The following is a 17,509-nucleotide window of genomic DNA, read 5'->3' as shown; positions in this document are numbered from 1 at the left end:
GGGATAAGGCATGCACCACCACACCCAGCTCTTTCTATGAGACAAAGTCTTATTCTGTAGCCAGTTTCCTGCCTCAGCCTTTCTAGTGGCCAAGATAACAGGTCCCAAACTACTTCATTTCCTGGCCACCATTCTGCAGGCTCAAGGTACTTCAAGGTTTCTCCATTGCCAAGGGGGTACACAAGTAAGGCCCCCACCAGTTTGGATTATTTATGTATTTATTTATTTTCCCCAGATGGGTTTTGTTTGTTTGTTCGTTTAATAGCCTTGGCTGTCCTAGAACTAGCTCTGTAGAACAGGCTGGCATGGAACTCAAACTCACAGAGATCCACCTGCCTCTGCCTCCACCCAGCTAATTTTTTAAATTTTGAGATGGGATCTCATGTAGCTGAGAATGACCCTGACCTGGACCTCTACCTCCTGAGGGCTGTGGTCACAAGAGAGTGCCACAGCACACAAGTTTCGAGCAAGCCCTCTACCAGCTGGGCCGCATCCTGAGCCCAAGCCCTCCACTGACTCAATCACAGAACACCAAGCCTCCAGCCCCACCCTTCCCTGACCCCATTGAGGCTGCCTCAGTAGCTGACTTCTACGAGCCTATTCTCTGGGAAAATAAATAAACATAAAAATAATAAAAATATGATGGAGAGAGAAAGGAAGGCATCCCATGTAAGCCTCTGGCCTCTCCATGAAAACACACACAAGCAGGAGGGCATGGTGGCATATGCCCATATAATCCCTTGGGAACTTGGGAGGTTGGAGGCGGGAGATCCAGTTCAAGGCCAATTTTGAGTACGGGACAGTGTCTGCAGCCACTCTGGGCTACATGAGAACAAGGAACTAAACTCAAGTCATCGACTCCACTTAACAACTGCACTGCTGGCTGGGCTGTGGTGGCGCACGCCTTTAATCCCAGCACTCTAGAGGGAGAAGTGGGCGGATCTCTGAGTTCAAGGCTAGCCTGGTGTCTACAGCTGGAATTGCAGGACAGCCACAGGACACAGAGACTCTGTCTTAACAAAACAAATAAACAAGCAAACAAATAAAACCTACACTGCCAAGCTAAACATGGGTCTCTGAAGATGGGGGCCAGAAAGGAGAGAAGCAGCTATGAGCCCAGATTCTGGTAGGGCGGCCTAAACTGGGATGTCATGTCATGCCTGAGCCTCAGGCTCCTCCCCTCTAATAGAGTAACCGCACCTTGTGCTTCCAAGAGCTCGGCTCACACTAAGCAGCCAAGGCTATTGCTCCCACAGTCCCTAGCCAAAACAACCCAGACTGCGTGTTGTTCCAGCCTCTAGGACCTTTGCAGAAAAGCTGCTTCCTCCACCCGGCCTTAGTCCCAGCCACAGGCATCAGTGCTTCCCGTCAGGGTATCGGCTCTGTCTCCTCCCCTGCCATCTAAGCGCAGGCACGGCTCAGTATTGGCTTCAGCTGAAGCCCAGCAAAGGTGAGGAACTCTGGAAGGGCACCCCAGCATCTACATGACCTTACATGAATACACTTGTTTTTATGTAACCTCAGTCTCTTCACTAGGAAAGAGGAGCTAAAAACAAGGTCAGTAGCATCCTCTATTGGATGAAAGGACTTCATTGTGCTAAAATTCCAAAAAGCTAAAAAAAATGTACAGACTATTAATACCCCTTGGGGACACAGAGAGGGTGGCAGAACCTAAGGAATAGAGCACCTGAAGACAGGCCATTATTTTGTGTTTGGGATCTGAGAAAATGTTTTACTTCTTTTATCATCCCCTGGGGGCTGCAGCCAGCAAGCACCCACTGTCTAGAGACTGTACAGACTAGAGTCTGGAGTGAGGCTTGGTTTTTTACAAGGGGCGGGGGTTGTTTTGTTTTTCAGACAGGGCTCCCTATGTGGTCCTGGCTGTCCTTGAACTCACAGAAATTTACCAGCCTCTGGCCTCCCAAATACTGGGGCTGATTACAGGTGTGAGCCACCTAACTTGGAGTGGATTTTGTGTAGATTCTTTTTTTTTTTCTTTCTCCGCATTTCCTATTACTGAGATAAAGTTTCACTCTGTACCCCAGGTTAGCTCCTGCCTCGGCCTCTAATGGGCATGAGCAACCATAACCTGGCTACCTGTGTGCTCTCTCTGAAAGTCTTAGGAAAACACAGCTAAACTAAGTTTTTCCCTGGAAAAACAGCCTTTGGTGTTTATAGAATGTTTAAAATACACTATTTAATAGACAACTAATACTCTTATGCTTTAAATATTAACTTTTATCCCTGATTGTCCTTAGCTACTAAGTAATTCCAGGAAATAGCTAACATCTGTTAAATTTTGCCACATTCCAAATCCTTGACAAATATTTCACTCCCAACAATGCAGAGAAACAGGCAGCAGTGAGCAGCACCCTGTAACGGAGGAACTTAGCTATGGCTCCTGGCTAGGCAGAAAAGCTGAGATCTTAAGAAGCAAGCCACTACAACTATATAGCTTTTTATAAACAAGGCCTCATAATATTGGAAATCAGGTCAAAAGCCCCTGGCTGAGGTAGCTACAGGCCCTGGGGGCCCTGCTATTTATTGCTCTGCTAAATGATCAACCAGCTCCTAGATGTTTATACCCGCAGATCCGTGCAGCTCTCAACCCTGCAACCACGCTTCTTTTGAGCATCAGTTAATTCAGGGACTCAGAACTGACCAAAGCGCTGAGAGTCAATGGCAGGGAGTGTCCAGCCCTACACGGCTCATCTTTAGCAGCTTCCCGCCCGCAAAGGAACATCCTGGAAGAAGAGGTGGAAAGAATGAGAGCCAGAGGCTGGGGAGGGCTGCTGAGAACTGCTGTCCTCTGGACATGGCATGGCTGTTGCACACAGGAAGCCACAGCAGCTGCGCTTATTTGCAGGAAACTTCCAGGCACAAGGTCAAGCCAGCCAGAACGCTAGCACAGACAGGGACTGACGGGCTGTGGGAAGCTGATGGCTAATGGAAGAGGGAGAGTTACTTTTCTTTAAGGATGTGCCCATGTTATGGTGGATGGCCACATATCCATGCAAATATGGGTGGCACTAGTTTTGAGTTATTTAAAAAAAAAAAAAAAAAAGGATGGGGGCTGGAGAGATGGCTCAGAGGTTAAGAGCATTGGCTGCTCTTCCAGACATCTGAGTCCAATTCCCAGCAACCACATGGTGGCTCACAGCCATCTACAATGTGATCTGATGCCCTCTTCTGGCCTGTAGGTGTACATGCAGGCAGAGCACTGTATACATAAAAATAAATAAATATTTAGCCGGACGTGGTGGCACACGCCTTTTAATCCCAGCACTCGGGAGGCAGAGGCAGGAGGATCCCTGTGAGTTCAAGGCCAGCCTGGTCTACAAAGTGAGTCCAGGATGGCCAAGGCTACACAGAGAAATCCTGTCTCGAAAAACCAAAAATAAATAAATAAATAAATAAATAAAAATAATAATAATAATAAATATTTAAAAGTAAATAAATAAATAAAGGAGATGAAGCCAGGAGGGGAGGTGTGTGTGGGGATGGGCATGTATGATACTGCTGACTATGTGTGTATACATACTTATTGGCTGCTTTAAGGCCTTTGAGCAGGGGTGGTTGTGGGCAACTGTAAAGCCCGCGATTCTGGAGGCTAAAGCAGCAGGAGCACAAATGCAAGGTGCACGCCTAGGCTACAGACAATACTCTATCTGAAAATATTAGGATTAGGGGCGAGAAAGATGACTCAGTGATTAAGAATCCAGGTTCAGTTCAGAGACCCACATGGCAAAAAGGAAGGATGCTATCTGACCCTCCACACCTAAGCTGTGTCAGGAGTGCCCTTCTACATACACAAATATAAATGAAATAATTCAAAATCTTAAAATAAAAATTAAAAATGCCTCCTGGCAGAGCTTGGCAGGACATGCCTATGGCCAAGCCCTCAGGAGGTATAGGAAGGGTTAGGAGCTCAAGGTCACCCATCCTCAGCTGCACAGCAAACCGGAGGCTAGCCTGGACTACTGAGATCCTGTCTCAAAAAAAACAAAAATCAAACCCCTCCAAACTGGTCTTTGGGTTACTTACAATCCTACTGATGGGGGGGGGGGGACTGCTATGTTGTCCTTTTTGAAACTGAAAGGTCAGGCATGGCAGCACAAGTCTGTAACCCCAGCTCCTGGGAGGGGTGGCAGGAGTCAAGTGCCCACACTTCCACAACCTAGGTGTCTCAGTATCTGTGTTTCTATAGAAGCAAGAAAGGCAAGTCAATCCACCTAGTTGTAGACAGATAGAAACACACACACACACACACACACAAACACACACACACCATTCTTTTTGAGACAAGGTCTCACTATACAGCTCTGGCTGGCCTGGAACTCGATAGAAGGCCAGATTGGTCTCAAGCTCAGAGCTGTTCCTGCCTCCTGAGTGCCAGTATTAAAGGTATGGTGGGAGTAAAGATCTAGACCTTTTTCACATGGGAAAGAAACCTCAGAAATCACAGGCTTAGCGAGGTATGGTGACACACACCTTTAGTACCAGCACTGGGAGGCAGAGGCAGGCGGATCTCTGTGAGTTCTGAGGCCAGCCTGGTCTACAAGAGAGTTCCAGGACAGCCAGGGCTACACAGAAAACCTTGTTTCAAAAATCCAAAAGAAAAAAAATAAAATTAAAATTAAAAAAAAGAAAGAGGGAAGGGGGAACCACAGGCGTGTGCTAGGAAAGAAGACATCGCGATGCCCTCACCTACAGCACCTGGGGCTGGCCTGGTTCTTAGGGTCATGCTCCTTCACGGAATAAAAGCCTCACTGCAAACTTCCCCAAAGACCACTAACTCAACACCACATCCCTTTCCCACAACCATCCTATTTACACTCGGTGACTAATACCAGACTCTTAAACTTTTTACAAGATTTCTTAAAGCTCATTAGTTCCATTACTTGACCAAACAACCAGGGGCCAAATGGAGACCCAGGCAATGATCCAACAAAGCTATTAATGTTACAAGTCAAGGTTTCGATCTTGATTAGGTTACCTCACTGTTAGTCAAGAACCAACAGGACAGTCAGACAGAAAGCACCCTCCCTTTCTCTAAACTCCATCAGAATTGAGAGACTAAAAGGCACACACCGGTCATCCCAGTACTTTCAGGCTGAGGCAGGACACAGCTACAGAGCAAAACCCATCTCAAAGAAATAAAATAAGGAAAAAACCTGGAGAGATAGCAGCCAGTGCTCTTCCGGAGGACCTGGTTTCAAGTCCCAGCACCCACATGGCAACTCACAGCCTTCTAGAACTCAGGTCCAGGAGATCCAACACCTCTTCTAGCCTGCCTAGGCAGTGCATGAATGTGGTGCACAGGGCGACATGCAGGCAAAACAGCCATACACATAAACCAAAAATCAAGCCACCCTGTGGTGATGCATGACTTTAATCTGAACACTTGGGAGGCAAATCTCTGAGTTTAAGGTTAGTGTTGTCTACAGAGTGAATTCGAGCACAGCCAGGGCTACACGGAGAAACTCTGTCTCAGAAACAAAAAATAATAAAATAAAATAAAATTTTAATTTAAAAAGGAGGGGAGCTGAACATGGCGGCACACATCTCTAACCCTTGCACTCTAAGAACAGAGCGGCAGATGGATGCCCCCAAGCCTTGGATTAAAGGCCTGTGCCACCACCTGCCCAGCCCCTAAATGAGCTGCTTGAGAATGTCTCCATAGCTGCTGCTGAGACACGTGATCTGACTCATCACCCTCACTTCTTGGGACGTAATTTGGAGAAGAGAGAGGTGTGTGTGTGTGTGTGTGTGTGTGTGTGTGTGTGTGTGTGTGTGTATATTATATGTATCCCAGGGGCTTAAACCCTGGGATGCTCTCATTCTAGGCAAGTACTCTATCACTAAAATGTTGGGGTTTTTTGTTTTGGTTTTTGTTTGTTTCATCTTTGGTTTTTCAAGACAGGGCTTCTCTGTGTAACACACTTGTGGAAAACTCAGAAAGGACTATGCACTTCAAGTTCCAGCTCTAGGCCAGAGTTGGCTAGAAGAAGCCTATAGTGTGTGGCGGAGGGAAGGACACTTGGCTCTGTGGGAGAGCACCTGCCCAGCATATAAGGGTCCTGGAACTCACTCACTCTGTAGCCCAGGCTGGCCTCGAACTCAAAGATCTGCCTGCCTCTGCCTCTGGAGTGCTGGGATTAAAGGTTTCTAACACCACAACCCAGCTCTAACATTTTTTTTATGTAGTGTGTGTATATATATATATACTCTATTTGTGTGTATGCCTGCAGACCAGAAGAGGGAGGCATCAGATCCCATTATAGATAGCTGTGAGCCACTATGTGGGTGTTGGAAATTGAACTCAAGACCTCTGGAAAAGCAGCCAATGCTCTTAACTGCTGAGCCATCTCTCCAGTCCCTCCTGGATAGTTTTTGAATGGTATCTGCACTTAGTATATTTTGGTTTGTTTGTTTCTTTCTTTCTTTCCTTCTTTCTTTCTTTCTTTTCCCCAGACAGGGTTTCTCTGTAAAGCCCTGGCTGTGGCTGTCCTGGACTCAATTTGTAGACCTTGAACTCACAGCCTCCCTCTGAGATTAAAGGCATGCGCCACCATGCCCAGCTTTGCACTTAGTATGTTTTCAAAGTTCAGACACAAAGTTTTAAGCACTTTAAAATCCATCTATAAAAAATAAAAATAAAATAAAATAAAATCCATCTATAATGACATTTGGTGCCCTCTTCTAGCCTGCAGGTGTACATGCAAACAGAGCACTGCATACATAATAAATCTTAAAACAAAACAAAACAGGCATGGTGGCGCATACACTTAATTCCAGCACTTGGGAGGCAAAGGCAGGAGGATTACTATGAGTTTGAGGCCAGCTTGGCCTACAAAGGGTATTCAGGACAGCCAAGGCAACACAGAGAAACTCTATCTCAAAAAACCAAAACAAAAAACAAAAAAAAGAAAAGAAAAAAAATCTTAGAGTAAAAGAACTAAAAAGATATTTCACTCACCCAAAATCTCCCCCCCCCTACCCCCCCAAGACAGGGTTACTCTTGTAGTCCTGGCTGTCCTAGACTCACTTTGTAGATCTCCCTGCCTCTTCCTCCGGAGTGCTGGTATTTAAGTCATGAGTTCGAGGCCAGCCTGGTCTACAAAGCAAGTCCAAGACAGCTAAGGCTACACAGAGAAACCCTATCTTGGAAAAGAAGAAAAAAAAAACCTGCTTTTTGTGTTATTTGAGACAGTCTCCCCTAACCTAGGCTGACCTCACTACGCAGCCAAGGATGACCTTTGAACTCTTGGTACACCTGTGTTCCACCTCCCAAGTGCCGGAATTCTAAGCTTTAAGCATACTCCACTTCATCTGCCTGCAAATTGCCATTCACCTTTAAAATGCCATGTTACTTGCCCTGCTAATTAAAAAGGGGGGAAGAGTGGGGCAGGGAGGAGGTTAGGGACCTGGACATGATGGTACATGCCTTCAATCTCAGCATACAGGAGGCAAACATAGGATTCTCACATGTCCAAGGCCAACCAGATCTACACTGACTCAACCAGATCCTGACTCAAAGAGGAGAAAAAGAAGGGGGCTGCGGAGATTGCTAGGTGGATAAAACGCCTGCTGTACAAACAGAAAGATCTGGGTTTAGACCTCAGCACCCGCTTAAAAGCCCAGTTTGGCAATGCTCACCTATAACCCAAACCCAGCACAGCAGGAGAGACAGGTGGGTCCCAGGGGGTCCTTAATCTACTAATCTAACCAAAATGGGAGATCTGAGTTCAATGAGAGATCCTATCTCAAAAAGTAAGATGGAGGGAGCCAGAGCTCCGGCTTAGTGGTTAATAGCACTCGCTGCTCTTCCAGAGGATCTAGGTTCAGTCCTACACCCACATGACAGCTCACAACTGTCTATTAACTTCCAGGGTACCCAATGCCCTCTTCTGACCTCATAGAGCACTGAATGCATGAAGGAGACATACATGAAGGCAACACAAAATGTTTTTTTAATTAAGTAAGATGGAAAAGTAAAAAATAAAGTGGAAAAAGCAAGTCCAGGACAGCCAAGGCTACACACAGAGAAATTTGTCTCAAAATAATAAACAAACAAACAAACAAATAAACAAACAAGCAAACAAGCAAGCAAATAAATGTGGAACTGGAGCCGTTAGTCACAGTACTCAGGAGGTGGAGGCCGGTAGTTCTCGGTAAGTTCCAGCCCAGTTTGGTCTTACATAGCAAACTCCAGGGCAGTTGGAGCTAAATAGTGAGTCTGTCTTAAAAAAAAAAAAAAAAAAGCTGGAGAAATGGGACAGTGGTTATGAACACTGTCTACTCTTTTAGAGGTCCTGAGTTCAATTCCCAGCGACCACACAGTGGCTTAAAAAAAAAAAAAACCACAACAGGGCAGAGGAGGGGAATCAGGTAAGAGGTAAGATGAGGCAGATCGCTGTGACTCTGAGACCAGCCTGGTCTTGGTCTACATAGTAACACTTTGTCTCTAAACAAATGAATGATATATAAAGAGGCTAAGAAAGTCAAGCACGGTGGCAACGGCCTCTAGTCCTAGGACTGGGGGAGGCAGAGACAGCCTGCTCTACAAAACAAGTCCAAGACAGCCAAGGCTACACAGAGAAACCGTGTCTCAAAAAACAAAACAAAAAATAAAAAATAAAAAGGGGGGAGAGGCAGAGACGCTAAGTGACTGAGCAAGAAGAACCTTAGCTTCCGAAACTGCCCACATCTCACACACAAACACAAATACTACAAATAAACTAAAAGGCTGAGTGCGGAGGGAAAACACCTAACCCTGCGCTATTTTAAAGCATTTACAAGTAAATATGGTCATATACAAAACACAGCCTGAGAGGCAGCTTCCCCCTAGTGGCACAGAGGCAGCCAACACTGAACGGAGAACTCGGACTTCTCTGAGAATGTCAGGTAGTCCTGAATGAAACACAGCCCACCGCTGACAGAGTACATTAAGTCAGAAGAATGTTGACACTGGGTGTGAAGACAAGCTGGCTGTTTGGCTAGAAAGGAGACAATGCCAGCAAAAATGACTTGGGACAACGAAAGCACTGGCAGCCTGCCCACTGAAGCATGTGAAGGAAATGAGGCCAGCCACTGGGCTCTGCTTCGAGCAGCTGGGTTTCTAAACAGTTCCCACAGATTCCATGAGGGGTGGACCTTGAAATCATCAACTGCGGAAACCACGCACCTTTAATTCCAGCACTTGGGAGGCAGAGGCAGGCGGATCTCTGTGAGTTCAAGGCCAGCCTGGTCTACAAAGCGAGTACAGGCCACCCAAGGCTACACAGAGAAACCCTGTCTCAAAAAAATAAAAAAACAAAAACACAAAAAAGCAAAGAAATCAACTGCTCAACTGGGGAGCATAAAGTGATTTGCCTGAGGTCACACAGGAGTGTAAGAACTGGGAGCATTGCCAAGTCCAGATCAAATCTGTCACTGAAGATAAACTGACATTGTGTAAGGAATGGACAGGCAGATCAGGGACACAAGACAGTCTAGTCATTCAGGTTGGTCCTGATCAAGGCCTGGAACTGGATCCCATTGGAAACCAGCCATGAAAGCTAACAGGGAAACAGATATGATGATTTAAGAGTCAGAATGGAAGAACTCACTAACAGCTGGGCTTAACTAGCACATGCACAGAATCCTCACACTTGGGAGTAGAGCCAGAAGGATCAGGAGTTCAAGGCCAGTCTAAACTACATAAGAATCTAGCTGGAATTGCTGGGCAGTGGTGGCGCACATTTTTAATCCCAGCACTCGGGAGGCAGAGCAGGCGATCACTTTGAGTTCAAGGCCAGCCTGGTCTACAAAGTGAGTTCCAGGATGGCCAAGGCTAACACAGAGAAACCCTGTCTCGAGAAAAAAAAAAAAAGAAAGAAAAAAGAAAAAAGAAATATCCTGTAGAGCACAAGGTCATCTAACAGTGTCACCAGCTCACCAGCACTGCCTTCTGGACCACTGCAGATGTGCCAGCAGCTTCCATTCAGGGACAAGCACCTCGCTTTAGCCTGGTCCATCTGAAGAACCAGAAACCAAAAAGACACTCCGATGGTGTGACTCCCTTCTCACAATAACAAGAAGAATCACAAACAAGCTGGCGAGGAAGTACTTACTGGAAAGGCTATGTCAAATGTATCCATCAGAGTTGGGGTACAATGGCTCAGGAGCACTCGTCTAGAATGCACAAAACCCTGGCTCAAATCTCAGCACCCGAAACCAAAAAAAAAAAATCTCTTTCACATTTTAGCATCGCATATTTAAGCAGTTACATCTGGCAATATACAGAAAAGCTAGTACATGGTGTAGCTGGGTTAAAAAGCTACAGACCAGCCAGAGACAGTGGGAACTGTCCACAGGACCAGAACATAAGGGAAGAAGAACCTTGAGTTCCAGGCCAGCCTGGTCTACAAAGCGAGTCCAGGACAGCCAGGGCTACACAGAGAGACCCTGTCTCGAAAAAAAATTGTGTGTCTGGGGGGCTGGAGAGATGGCTCAGAGGTTAAGAGCACTGGCTGCTCTTCCAAAGATCCTGAGTTCAATTCCCAGCAACCACATGGCGGCTCACAACCATCTGGGGCCCTCTTCTGCAGTGAAGGTATACATGCAGGCAGAACACTGTATATATAGTAAATCTTAAAAAAAAGAGATGGGCCGGGCGTGGTGGCGCACGCCTTTAATCCCAGCACTCAGGAGGCAGAGGCGGGCGGATCGCTGTGAGTTCGAGGCCAACCTGGTCTACAAAGTGAGTCCAGGATAGCCAAGGCTAACACAGAGGAGACCCTGCCTCGAAAAACCAAAAAAAAAAAAAAAAAAAAAGAGATGTGTGCCTAGCCCAAAATGGTGGTGCATGCCTTTAATCCCAGCATTCAGGAGGCAAAGCTGTCAGAAGCCAACCTGGTACACAGAGAAACCCTATCTCAAAAAGACCAAAGGGGGTGGGTGTCTGAAGGAAGGGAAAATGCAAAACAATAGGCCAGCGCTTGATTAACTCTCCGTTTTCTGTTCTCAGTGAGCACTCTTCAGCTGTATATGGAAATCTGGCTACTCAGTGTGAAGATCCAAGACAGGCTGGAAATGTGAGAGCACACTGCAGGGTGAGAGACTCTAGGATAGGGCCCGCGAGGTCGGCCTTACAGCACTATGCGGATGAAGCAGGAATGGCCAAAGAACAAGACGAATACCTGTTCACTTCAGCAGACCTTTTTTTTTCTCGAGACAGGGTCTCTCTGTGTAGCCTTGGCTGTCCTGGACTCACTTTGTAGACCAGGCTGGCCTCAAATTCACAGCGATCCGCCTGCCTCTGCCTCCCGAGTGCTGGGATTAAAGGTGTGCGCCACCACCGCCTGCTCAGTAGACCATATTTTATTAGGTACTACCCAGACAGACTTCCATTTTCTTTTTTTTAAAGAAACGTAGTACTTACTAACAACGCAACAGGGCACACAGGATTTATTTCTCTTTCTGAAACACCTTCTATAAGTTCTAGGGTTTTAGTGAACACAAAGATGTGAAGCAGTTTAGCTGCTCCAGAAACACAAAGGACAATTTCATTCATGATTTCAACTGAGTTCAGAGCACTTCCCCACAAGGCCCATTAATTCCTACAGACTGGGGGGGGGGGGGTGACCATCACCCCCAGCATCCCTAGGAAGCAGGTGCCTGGCAAATGTCCAGTTTCCAAATGAGAAGCAGGACTCGATCTTGAAATGTTGTATTCCTGCCCCATCCTACTGGTATAGCTTCCCAGACGTAAACTCCCTCCCCCGCAGCATGCCCTCCTCTAGCTACAGAGTCAAGTGCTGCCCAAAAGCAAGAGAGGTCAGGAGCAGTGATCCCCTAAGCACCCGAAACTGCAGCGGTGGAGAAATGAACGCCCATGTCAAGTCTGGAGCGGGTGGGGAACCTGTTGAGGGAGGCTCCTAGCTGTTTGTAAATTGGTTTGGTTTGGTTTTTGGTGTTTGTTGGTTTGTTTGTTTTTGAGACAAGGTTTCTCTGTGTAGCCCTGGCTGTCCTGGACTCCTTCTGTAGATCAGGCAGATCTTTGTGAGCTTAAGGCCAGCCTGGTCTACAGATCAAGTTTCAGGACAGCCAGGCCTACACAGATAAACCCTGTCTTTAAAAAAAAAAAAAAAAAAAAATTTTTTTTTTATTAAAAAAAAAAGAAAGAAAACAAGGGTTAGGCGATGGTGGCTCATGCCTTTAATCCCAGCAATCGGGAGGCAGAGGCAGGCAGATCGCTGTAAGTTCGAGGCCAGCCTGGTCTACAAAGCAAGTCCAGGACAGCCAGGGCTACAGAGAACCCCTGTCTCAAAAACAAAAACAAACAAACAAACCAAAAACAGTGGAAGAAAACAAGGGAAGAAAGAGAGAAAGAGAGAAAAAGAGAAAAGGGGAAGAGGATGTGTGGGGAGGAGTGGAACCTACCTGAGCAGAGTGTTTGTCTGAGATAGGATCTTGCTATGTATCCCTAGCTAGCCTGAAACTGGACCAGGCAGCCCTCAAGTTTTCAACAATCCTCCAGCCTCAGTTGCTGGACTCAGACCTATAAAAACTATTGAGGGCTTCACCAGGAACTCACAGAAAGTAAAGCATCAGAGGATTAAGAGTTCCAAGAATAACCAAAAATTAGAAGGGACTTCCTTTCCTTTCCAAAAGCCAGGCAGCCCTGGTCCAGAGGCCACCTCCAACAAAGAGGAAGGCAGAGGAGAAGTGCTATCACCACCAGATGAGCAGAGCACAGTCCAACAGGAACCAGAAGCCAGAAAAATGCCTGGACAGGGAACTAAAAGAGAATTCCTCAGGCTGGAGAGATGGCTCAGAGATTAAGAGCACCATCTGCTCCTCCAGAGGTCCTGAGTCAAATTCCCAGAAACCACGCGGTGGCTCACAACCATCTATAATGTGATCTGTTGCCCTCTTCTGGCCTGCAGGTGTACATGCAAGCAGAGCACTGTATACATAATAATAAATAAATCTTAAAAAAAAAAAAAAAGAAAAAAGAATTCCTCTTTGCAGAAAGATAAACTACATATAAAAAGTCTTGTGAGCCAGGCACAGTAGTTCTTGCCTATAACTGAGGCAGGAGGATTCCCCAGTGGGTTCAAAGACAACCTGGACTAGCTACCAAGTTCCAGGATAACCTGAAATACCACATGAGACAGTCCCTCACACCGAACAAATGAAAGCCACAAGCATGGAAGGCGGTCCTGTCAGGCTGGGGGGGAGGGGGGGCCTTTGCAGGGAAGGATAGGACTATAAGAACTGTGGTGGGGGAGACGGGGACATGACCAACCAACAAAAAAGAGGCCATAGACAGTGTTTTACAGATATGCACCCAACAGAGGAAGGAAGACCAAAGAGTCACACTAAAGCACCTGGGAGAGCACATATGAGGAATACAGTTCCAAAGACAGAAATAAACTGAAAGACTGAAACTATTCTGAATGGCAGAAAAGCTTTTAAAAAAAGAAAAGAAAGGGGAACTATAGAGGTGGCTCAGAGGTTAAGGACACTAACTGTTCCTCCAGAGGTACTGCGTTCAAGTCCCAGCAGCCACATGGTGGCTCCCAACCATCTATGATGTGATCTGACGCCCTCTTCTGGCCTGCAGGGGTACTGCAGGCAGAGCGCTGCATACTGCATGCATCATCATCATCATAAAAATACACATATCTTTTAAAAAAAGAAAAAAAGGTGGAGTGTGGTGGCGCACACCTTTAGTCCCAGCATTTAAGAGGCGGAGGCAGGTGGATCTCTGTGAGTTCAAGGCCAGCCTAGTCTACAAAGCAAGTAGGAGGCAGAGAAGGAAAGAAAGAGAGGAACTCAGGGGCAGCCAGGACTAGATAGTAAATTCCAGGATCACTACACAGCAAAAACTGGTTTCAGAAAAGGAAGGGATGCACAGGCCTGTAATCCCAGCACTCTGGAAGGCAGAGGCAGGGGGATTTTTTTTTTTTTTTTTTTTTTTTTTTTGAGGCCAGCCTGGTCAAATCCAGGACAGTCAAGGTAACAGAGAAACTCTGGGAAGGGGAAGGGGGAGAGGGAAGAGGGAAAGGGAAGTGGGGGGGTGGGAAGGGGAAGGGGGGGAGAGGGAAGGGGGAGGGGAAGGGAAAGGGAAGGGGGAGGGGGGATAGAGGGAAGAGAGGGAAAGGGAAGTGGAGGGGGGAGAGGGAAGGGGGGAGAGGGGAGGGGGAGGGGGAAGGGGGAAAGGGAAGGGGAGGGGGGGGAAGAGAGAAGGAAGAAGAGGGAAAGGGAAGGGGGAGGGGGGGGAAGAGGGAAGGGGGAGGGGGGAAGAGGGAAGGGAAGGGGGAGAGAAGAGGGAAGGGGGAGGGGAAGAGGGAAACAGAAGGGGGAGGGGGTGGGAAGAGGGGGAAGGGGGAAGGGGCAAGGCACGACTGGCTAGCTAGATGGCTCAGCACTTGCAGACAAGAATGGCCATCTGGGTTTGCTTCCTAGGAAGCAGAGGAATAACTTACTGCAAGTTGTCCTGTGACCACCACATGCATGTCATGGCACACACCAAATAAAATATTCATTTTCAATTAGAAAAAAAAAAAAGAGGTGGGAAACGGTGGGTGGGGGGTGCTAAAGCATGACTGACCATGGTGGCAGAGTCAGGCGAGTCACTGAGTTCAGGCCCAGACTGCTCTACAGAGAGTCCCGCACAGCCAGTGCTACACACAGTGAAACCATGTGTGTACGACCGACTAGTGGGAGGACTCAGGAGAAAGGCGTGCCCAGAAGCACATACTGCACCCCGAGGGTGGTGTGTTTCCTGCTAGAAGAGATGCATCTCAAACCTTGAAAGGACACAGAAAGCAAACACACTCTCAGAGAGAAAACCAAGACTCCCCCAAGAAACAAGGTAGCTTGGAGAACACATGAAAAGTACAGCCCACGGCTCGGCGGTGACGGACACGCCTTTAATCCCAGCACTCAGGGGCAGAGGCAGGCGGATCGCTGTGAGTTCGAGGCCAGCCTGGTCTACAAAAGGGAGTCCAGGACAGGCAAGGCTACCCAGAGAAACCCCGTCTCGAAAAACCAAAAGAGAAAAAGAAAAGTACAAGCCCAAGGACAGACCTAAGGACAAGTCTGTGAATCTCCTTAGAGGTGAAACTATACTATAGGAAACTATGCGCCATAAGCATGAGGATTTGGACGAGAACGTAGAGGGATGTGCACCCGAAACTGAGGACAAGAAAAAGAACTGCTCCCCCAATTCACTAACTTCTGAAAGCATACCAGATTCGAGGCCTGGAAAGGATTCCTCCTCGCAGTTGTGGAATGTATTAAAGTAATCCAAAACTTTGGTTAGTGACCTGACTTCTGAGGAACCTACCAACGGACTGAACCCCAAACTGAAAAGGGAGAACTGCTAATTAGATTTGAATATGGGAGTGTCCCCTCAGTATGGGGGAGCAAAGAAAAGGGAATATGCCTTCAGTTCGTTCTTAAAGACGGTTAGAAACTGAGAGAAAATCCCAAGACTAGAGGTTAAGGAAGGGGAGCGACGCCCAGATTTTCCAAACTATAAAGAAAGGGGACACTCCCATACACAGGGTCTTGAGAAAAGGGTGTGCTTCCCAGAGCAGGATAAGAAAGGCACCACACAAAAACTCATTCCTGTGGAAGAGGAAGGAGTGTAGGCTGCATCCCTATCTCGCGGCCCTTGCTGGGGGTGCAGCCCGGGCACCCTTCCCCACCCCCACTGGCCCGCTCCGCGCCCCGGGCCCGCACCTCGCGGCCCAGCCCCCTCGGGCCGCGCTGATTGGACGCGGCGGCCGTCATTCCCGCGGGTAGCCGCAGTGATTGGGCGGCGCTCCTATGCCCGCCACGCTCTCAGCAGCGGTCCCCGGGCCTCCCTCCCGGGCTGAGTGATCCGGGGGCTAGACGGGGAACGGGACTGAGCCAAGGTCCCGCAGTGGCCGGAGCGTCCACCCCCGGTCCCGCACGCACGGCGCGCGCGCAGCACGGGGCCTGCCCCCGCCACGGCCCCAACCAGCTGGCTTCGCGTCGCCGCGCCTCGCCACGAGCTCACCTCACGGCCCGGCTCCTGCTGCGCCGCTCCAGACCAACCGACAGAAGGACTGTGCGCGCTGCGCACCACGTGACCCCGGGGACGCGCCCAGCGTATCCCCCGCCCCCCACACACACGCACCATCGCCACCACCGAGTGACGCAGCGACCCGGCGGCCCCGCCCCGTGCCCCGCCCAGGCCGGTCACCGGGACGACAGCGCGAGCAGGCCACGCCCACCTCCCTGCCGCGGGAACACTGAGTCGGCGCTCACCCGTGACCGCTGAGGTCGCTAGAAGCCAGATCCTGGATGTTGCCCATCTGCGGTTGTAATCGGCCTCCTAAATGCGTCTGGAAGTCACCCACGTCCCTCCAGCCCACCCCCGTCATCGCTGTTTACTGCTCATTACTTTCCGTCTTCCAGTACGTTCTTCACTTCGCAAGGGCTTTTCAAAACGGCTTGTTCCCTTCTCAGATGAAGAGCGAAGTCTTCTAGCTCCATTGTCACCAGTCTTTCTCGTTCTCACATGCAGTCTGCTCTGTGTGCTCTGCCTCTTTCAAGTCCTCAACGAGCCTTCTCACCTCTGTCTTTGCTGTCATCGGTAGAAAAAGCTTCTAAGGGCTGCTGGGGGCGGAGGGGAGGGAAGCTGTATTTTGTCTCTAGGGACCAAGGTCCAATATGCAACCACAACAAAAGGGAGGTTTTCCCAGTGGGACTTAGCAAGTGCCAAGGAGAAGTGTTAAAACTGTTATTTACAGGGGCGATCTTGACTTAATTTGACACTGGAAGAAACCAAACTTTCGCTTCTTAAATTGTAAGTCTAATCACATCACGTTTCTACACTCCTTAACCGGTCAATCAATCTATCCGTAAGCATCCTTTGCCTATTGCTCATCTGCCCACACCTTCAGCCGTTCTGGACTTGGGGCACTGGGGGCGGGGGGAGTTGGTTGCTTGGTGTTTTGGTTTGGCTTAGTTTGGTTTGGTTTATTGGGACAGAGTTTCTCTGTGCAGCCCTGGCTGTCCTTGACTTGATCTGTAGGCCACAGACTGACAAACCTCAAACTCACAAATATCTGCCTGCCTCTGCCTCCCCAGGGGTGGGATTAAAGGGTAGGTATGCTGTCAGCATCTGACCTCGCTGTTCTGTTTTTCTTTCTTGTTTATTTGAAACAGCCTCAGAAAGTAGCCTTAGCTAGTCTGGAACTCAGTACATAGACAAAGTTAGCCTTCAACTCACAATGACCCACATCTCTCTTCCCTTAGCATAACTGAGATTAAAGGCATTGCCCACACAAAAACACAGCATTCATTCAGGTAGTGATGGCTCACGCCTTTAATCCCAGCACTCAGGAGGCAGAGGCAGGCAGATCAATGTAAATTGAAGGCCAGCCTGGCCTACAAAAGCAAGTCCAGGAAAACCAGGACTACACAGATAAACCCTGTCTCGAAAAACCTAAAAATAAATAAATAACTAAATCCCAGCACTCTC

At 48.2% G+C, this 17,509-nt stretch overlaps 1 protein-coding gene across 3 annotated transcripts in view; it reads right to left on the bottom strand.

Annotated features, from left to right (window-relative positions):
• The window catches only part of Phf20 (PHD finger protein 20), a 118,654-nt gene extending 102,067 nt beyond the window's left edge, over positions 1-16,587 (bottom strand). Inside the window, exon 1 of one of the 3 annotated variants that reach the window (XM_051143633.1) lies at positions 16,291-16,587. The gene's annotated coding sequence lies outside the window, so the exon portion shown is untranslated. Of the gene's footprint in view, positions 1-15,738; positions 15,769-16,039; positions 16,190-16,290 lie in introns of those variants that run through there. The other 2 variants (XM_051143632.1, XM_051143634.1) reach the window with 2 other exon arrangements.
• Between the last annotated feature and the right edge of the window lie 922 nt (positions 16,588-17,509).

This window comes from Acomys russatus, chromosome 4 (genome assembly GCF_903995435.1).
Source record: "Acomys russatus chromosome 4, mAcoRus1.1, whole genome shotgun sequence".
In the NCBI taxonomy this organism is placed as follows: domain Eukaryota; kingdom Metazoa; phylum Chordata; class Mammalia; order Rodentia; family Muridae; genus Acomys; species Acomys russatus.
Note: the sequence above shows the minus strand (reverse complement) of the source record. Positions and strands in the feature narration are given on the sequence as shown.